This window comes from Protopterus annectens, chromosome 5.part0, assembly GCF_019279795.1.
Source record: "Protopterus annectens isolate FY-2018-M chromosome 5.part0, PAN1.0, whole genome shotgun sequence".
Taxonomy (NCBI): Eukaryota; Metazoa; Chordata; order Ceratodontiformes; family Protopteridae; genus Protopterus; species Protopterus annectens.
In genome coordinates, this window is record NC_056735.1 from 597,634,644 (window position 1) to 597,642,198 (window position 7,555).

Genomic DNA, 7,555 nt, shown 5'->3' on the forward strand with positions numbered 1-7,555 from the left:
TTTGGTTACTAATTATTTGATTATTAGTTATTAGATTCTTTTATAGTACTGCATTTTCTAACCCTTTAATTGCGTGTTATTATGGCCATGAGACAGTTGTTATTTGGTTCAGTAGAGATGCCTTCTTTATGAAGGGATTTTATGTCTTTATCTTTCTAAATAGCTGGTGCAATGCTTTTTGTAGTGCTTCTGAGTGGTTATATACATTAAGAGCTTTGAACTGTGAATAAATCAACTTTATCAGAGTCATTGTTGCAACTGGGAATTATGAACTGGGTTTATGGTTTAAAACATTTTTTTTTAATTTAAATATATGCACCAATTCATAAATGATATAATACAAGTCAATGCATTGTATCAAACAATAATAATATAATGAAGAGTTTATATACCCCTCAACTGGAAAAAATTAAACAAATCAACTCAAACTTAGCTTTGTATACTACATAAGTGGTGTGTCAACATTAATATGAAATTTAACAATATATCTAAAAAGAAATTAAATACAAGAATTTTACAAATGCAGATGCATGAATTTATTTCATATTTATGTAGCAACAAAACTATTTGATACCAATATTTATCATTATCTCTTATCTGTTTTGTTTTGAGAGCAATAGCACATTTTTCTTTTTCATATACTATAGGGTTATGTTTACCAATTCTGCAAAAGGAGGTGAAATTTACTTTTTTTCTATTTTTCATAATAATTTTTCTCATTATAGTAAGGCAAAACAATAAGCACACAATTGATTTTGCTAATATGTAGCAAAGACAAAGCACCAAATGTTTAAGTTATCACAAACTTGGCAGACCACCATGTTTGAGTTAAAGACTGAAATTCAAACCAGAACTGTTTTAATACTATCAAATATGTTGCTAATCTGCTTTAGTCTTATTATATCTCAAACAAGCTACACTTTGTATTTTGAGTATTTTCCCAATTCTATGGAGAGTAAAAATCCCTGAAATTTTACAAGTAAAAATTACTCACAATAAAGATGATGCTGTTCTGCTAACTGACATTAGTATTCGGGCCTTATCAATATCTGCTTGTGTGTTTTTTTTTTATATGAAGAAAATGGTATAGCAATTCTGCATTTTAATATTGTTTCATATTTCTTCTAAACTCTGCTTTTGTGACATGTGACTTGTATTTTAGCAACTCCGGGAAACTTAATAATTCATTCTGTATCATTTTCTTGCATTGCTGAAAGTATAAAGTACCAAATATCTTGAGCAATTAACCATTCATGCCTTTTTAGACCATGTCCGTGAATATTTTTTCCACTGAAAGTGGTGTAGCACCTTTCAAATGATTGAACTAATGTATAAAATTATTCATGTGCCAGATTTTCATCCTGAGAATATTAGATCCCTCTGTAAAACCTAGAGTAAAAATATCAGAAATAATGTGAATATGCATTTCTTTAAATTTGAAATCTTATATATAAACATATTAAAATGTTTGGTATAATATTGTTATATTTAAATTTATTTGGGTTTTGGGTGGAAAAAAATGATTTAACTCTCACATTTGGTTAACATTGAGAGTTCGTACAGTTCACAATATTTCATTTGCATTATTATTACAATGTTTGCAGTATGTGCATATTTCCATTTTTGAATAATAATTTTCAAGCCATTGCATAACTATTTTATATTTAAAAATGGTCCATACAACTACTTAGAAACCCATTTCCTCCATGATCCTATACTTTAATATTATGAGCTAGTGCTACTTTGTGCCCTGTGGTTACAAAGGAAAAGATAATATCATTGCATTTGTATTTTACTATGCTTTCTAGCTGCAATAAGAGCAGCACTCTGAATAATATGTAGTAATCTGGGCAGGTGAGTAATTTTAATTTAATTTAATCTATCTTCATATGTAAAAAATACTTTATTACTATTTGAAATTAGCTCATTACTATATTTACTTTTATCATAGTTCATTCTAATGATATGTAATCTTGTGAATAACATAGTTTCTACAGGCATTGAATACTTATGATCCCAATTGTATCGATTCCTAGTTACCAGTGAAATGTAAAGTTCCTAAGTTGTTCATACTGTTTTAGTTTTGTCTGCATCAGTAGTAAGGATAGAGACTTTCTAAACTTATCAAATATAAAATGAAAATGAATAACAGAAGTACATATGTCTGTCAGTGTTATCAATATTTCATTTACAATTAATACAAATTTAGATGTATGTAACATTTATTTTAATCATTTTATAGTTTCACCTAATATATAGTACTTGCTAACAGCTCCCTTGCTAGAGCAAATAGAAGTGGAGACAGTGGTCAGCCCAGCTTAGTGCCTATATACATTCTAATAATTTATGATAAATTTATTCCTATTTTGATATTGGAAACTAATGGTAAATCTATAAATTTCTACTATTTGAATTAGATAATCCCAAAACAAATAATCATTTTTTCTTCAGTCAGTCTAATCATGGCTAGTTCCTTATTGTTAAGATTATCAGACTCAATCAGTGTTGCAATTCTTTTTATGCTTTCTTGCATTTGCCTTTTTTTGTATGAATCTTATATGATTCCCAAACCTATTTGTAAGGATATTACTAACTTTAAAAGATGAAATTGGTATTAATATTTAATAATTGACATGTAATAATGATATTAACTGACAAGAAGGACAAAATGTAAGAAAAAAAAAAAACAGGTCTTCATCTGTTTTGAAACTGTGGATGTTTTTGTAATCTTTCATGCTGGTGGAATAATGTTTTTATTTTGTACATTAAAATATCTTAATAAAGCTATTGCTTCTTTCAGAAATATTGCATAAATCTCTGGTATTTAACATTTAGTCTGGCTTCCTTGCTGTCTTCTAAACTATTTCTGCATTACTTATTGGCTTCTAAGAATTTTCATTCTGTATCTTGGATTCATCTTTTTTCATCTTTTGATATATTCTAAAGAATTCTAATATATTTTCAATGTATAGCCCTTTTTTCTTGTTTTCTGCTATCTGATTACTTACACTTTCTATTTGGTTTGACATATTAACAATTTTGGATCTATTTGCTAACCTGAGTAACCCTTTAGAGGCAAAAGAGTACAATAATGTCTCATTTAACCAGAACTCAAGCAACCGGCACTCTCGAGCAAGTGGCAAACAAATCGAAGAAATACAGTGCATTTTTCATGTGTTGTACTTTTTGTTTTCCCCCTTCAGAAACATGCCTTATGTTTTTTAGAGTTTTAGAGTTTTAAAAAGGAAGATATGAATAAATTCCCTCTCTCCCCAACCTGAGAACAAGTCAAACCAAACAAATAGTATAGGGTACAGTATTAGTCAGGCCTATTTTTAATAGTAACTCTCAAGCAACCAGCAACTACAGTTATCTAGCATCTACCAGTCCCCATGACTGCCCATTAACTGAGAGTTTGATGTATGTTAGTAATTTTATTTTTTCTAAAGCTATCACAATATTATGATTTGTTAAAGATTGCTATTTTTATCTAATGTCTTAACCCTATTAGGAAATGTAAGTTCTCCGTTTTGAACAGAGACACATAGGAATAATACAAGGTAAGCAATCACTCTTGTCATACCTTTAAAGTACACATGCTTAAAGATTCTTACCACCTTTTCAAACACTTAATAATGTTCACCTCTCAAATCAAGCAGGGACAAACCTGATAACCCATTTAGTAACTTTGTGTCTACTAATCTAATCATCATGACTGGTCATTTATGACTGTGTCTGTCTGAAGAGGAGTACCATTTATAATGTATGAGGTGGAGCAGAGGTTTTTTTTTTTTTTCTGAAAGCAGCTATGCTGTACTGTTTTTGAGATTATTTTGGTACAATAGCCAAATGCATATTCTGTCCTTTACCTGAGATGTTTAATATCAGTGTATTACCAAATAATACTGCCCAGCTTGCAGACATCAGCAAGCTTAGTCAACTACACTTCTAAGATATTGTGTCGAATATCTCTTAAATAAATGGCACAAAGGAAAGGACCTATCTATTCCTAAATACTTTGGTAATTTGGTGCTTTTAATTTTATATTCAAAGATGGTGCACAGCTTGGGAACTGGTGGATTGTGAATTTGCAACCCACTATTATAGGCTATAATGTTACGTTTACCTAACATTTCAATAATACCACCATAAGGGGTGTCAAAAGCCTTTGGCAAGTTAAGATTAGCAGTATAAACAGAGTGGGCACTGTCCACAGCCTCTGTAACCTTTACAAAGATGCTTAATAGGTTAATTGGGCAGGACCTATACTTCACAAGACTGTACAGACTGAATTCTGGATCAGTTAAATTAACTATGTCAACATTTACATTTACAATACAATTTACATTACAATAAAATTTTCCATAACTTTTCATATATTTATTCCTCAACTTTCTGAAATAAGAATAAAAGCCACAAGGACCAGCATGCTGAATCTCATAAAAAACAGTTTAATAAACAACGATAAAAACACTAAATAAAATAAAGAATAACTCTGGAAAAGTAATTTCAGGAGGGTCTCCCTTCATCAGATTGTCCATAGTATGTATTTCCCATCTCTTAAAGCACAACCATGACCAATAAGAAATGTTTACATAGATATTTTTATACTCCAAGTAGATTCCAGAGAATTTTTCCTCAGGTAGAAAGCAAATGTTGGGAATAAAGAGGTACTTGGGAACATATTTTCCGGGAGAGTGGTGGGTTGGTGGACTTTAAGGATTCCCTGCAGGATGCAGTGTCAGAGATGCTGGGTGGGTGGATTGGTGTGATGAGGGAGATGATTTTGCTGAGCTATGATATAGAATCAGAATTGCCTAAACATGGTAAGGCCTTGCTGTGTCTAATTACGGTAGCTACCAAAAAAAGTAATGACTAGAAAATGGAAATCAAAATCTAAACTAACTACATTAGAAGTAGTGAATATAGTAACAGAGATAAAATGAGTGGAATTGAAAGCTTTAGAAAAGGGTAGGAGCAAACTACATAGGAAAAATGGGAATAGTGGGAACAATGCATACAGGGGAGGAATGAGGCTGAAAAAAAGGCAGGACTTAAATCATCTATGTAATGTTTGACTGAAAATGATTGGGTAGATTATAAGTGATATAAAATGTTTGCAACTGGGAGCATGTCAGTATGGTTTGTGATGTAAAATGCTTGCAACTAGGATTGTGTCGGTGTAGTTTGTATTCATTTACATAAATGTGTGATTGATTATGTCATAAGTTTAATAAAGCTGTTCTTGTTTTAAAAAGGGACAGGAACTGAATAATTTACATAATGTTGTTTAGGATATAAGATATATAGCAATATATGTGAAGTATAATGTTTTGTAAATGTCAGTCTGTTAATACAGTTTGATTACTTTTGTATAAATGTAAATTTGCCTATTTCACAAGTGATAATTTAGTAAAAGTGTGTTTAAAAAATAACTGCTAAACCAATGTCAGACAGCTGAAAAACTGAAAGGTAAATAATGCTAGAAGTCAGACAATTTTATTTTATTTTATTTAAAATTCTCTATTCATGTATGATCAGCTTTGAACACTAGCTCTTTCCAGTGATACAAGTGTTAAGGTCTTTCAGAGGTAATCAGTGTTTGCCTTATAATAACCAGTTACCAGACAGACTGAAAAAGACACAAGTTTTTCAAAAGCAGTCACTTCCTCACCTTCTCACCAAATTCTTTTGACATGCACAAGAAATAAACCAAGAATAAATGCTTGTTTTATCAATCTACAGACATTAACCATGACAAATCACTTTCCAGAGAACTGTCTCATAATCATACACAGCTTTGGCTGTTTGTGCTGTTTACAGGAACAAAGAATCATAGGAACCAAAAGGCTAGTAAGTCTGTAGACTATGTAGGTTTGCCCAATGCCACTCTCAACATGAATCCCCAATTCCAGATGACCATATAAAACATATATCTCTAAAAAGGTTCAACTGTATGTGATTTTTGGGAATATTAATAGTATACTTATCTGTAAAACATCTTTAAATTGGAATGCTACCTTCAAACATAAAGAATCAGTTGCATCTTTAGTGCCAATGAAAAAATCTATTTTGTAATGTCCTTTTATGACAGCCTAAAAAAGAATAAAACGTTCTATACAGAAGTGCATGCTCTTTTAGGCCTGTAAGAATGCCAGTATTATATATTTATGTTTTGGTAGACTTTTCTTGTCTTGCAATGAAGAAAACAGAAAACTGTTCATATTTTCAACTAACTTATGTATAAATATTTTAACTTCTCAATTTTAAAAGCCCAGTTTGACTAAATTTCACCCTAACTTCAAATGATAATATCTGTCTATTCCTTCAGAATATACTAATGAAATTTGTAGGAAAAATATATATAAGTTCATATTTCTTTTGTTTTCTTGAACTTACTAGCCTTTAAGAAAAACATACAGGAGAATCTCAAATATGTGAATGTGTGTCAGAACAACTAAAATACAATCGGGTAGGAGTGGGTATAATGGTTAAGGTGTTTACCTTACAGACACAAGGTGCAGGTTTGATTCTTGCATAGGGTAATTGGCTAGACTTAAAATGGCATTCAAGGGCTGTTAGCTTAGTACTAATCTATAAATGTTGCATTTTACTATATCATATAAAATGGCAGAATATATCACTTTTTTTTCTGGACAATTATCAGGATTGATATGATTCAGATAGATTATGAGTTTATCATTATGAAACAAACACTTAATTTGAATGTGTGATCTTAACCAAATGGCAAAAATAGAATATCCAAATGGCTATATAAGACTGTTGGTGGGACTAATCGATAAGGAACCATGTTCTGTAACTATATAAAATATTAAAGCAACTTTATCATAATAGTATGCCAAGATGCTCATCTCCAAAGTGAAACAAGCTGTTGAATATGGGAATAAAGACACATGCACAACTTTATCATTGTGTAATGGACTATAGGGCAAATCTATACAAGAGTGTGTCATACATCTAGTGGCAAATGTCTTTTGTATTCAAGAGAGAAAAATATGACTTGTATTGTTAATTTAATGACAGCTCAGGAAAGAAGTACTCTAGGCCATTATTGTAATCAACATAATGAATGCTTGACAAAGCAATAATAATGGAAAATATGAATATATTCTGGTAAAAGATATAGCATTCTCACTTGTAATAGCAATTCAGTAATATGTATTCTAGGCCATTACTGCACCAAGCATACTGAAAAGAAGTTTAGTACAATGTCCACACTGTAAAAGGAGTACAAAGCAAAATATCAGACTGTGACAACAAACATATCTGATCTACTTGATAGTCTCCCTACATATAAAAGTATATATATTAATAACTTTCTGAGATTTAATTACAAATATTTTACCAGAGTATGTCACGCTACAAAAAAAATCATCTAAAATTGTCATTTATCCCTTAGAATTTGCAGTATAGCACTTCACTGAATTTGACCATAATATTTTAGTTATACTGTCTATGACATGGTAAATAAAACAACTCATAAAATGGAAACAAATATAATGCAAAATATTAGACTATGGCAGTGCACACATCT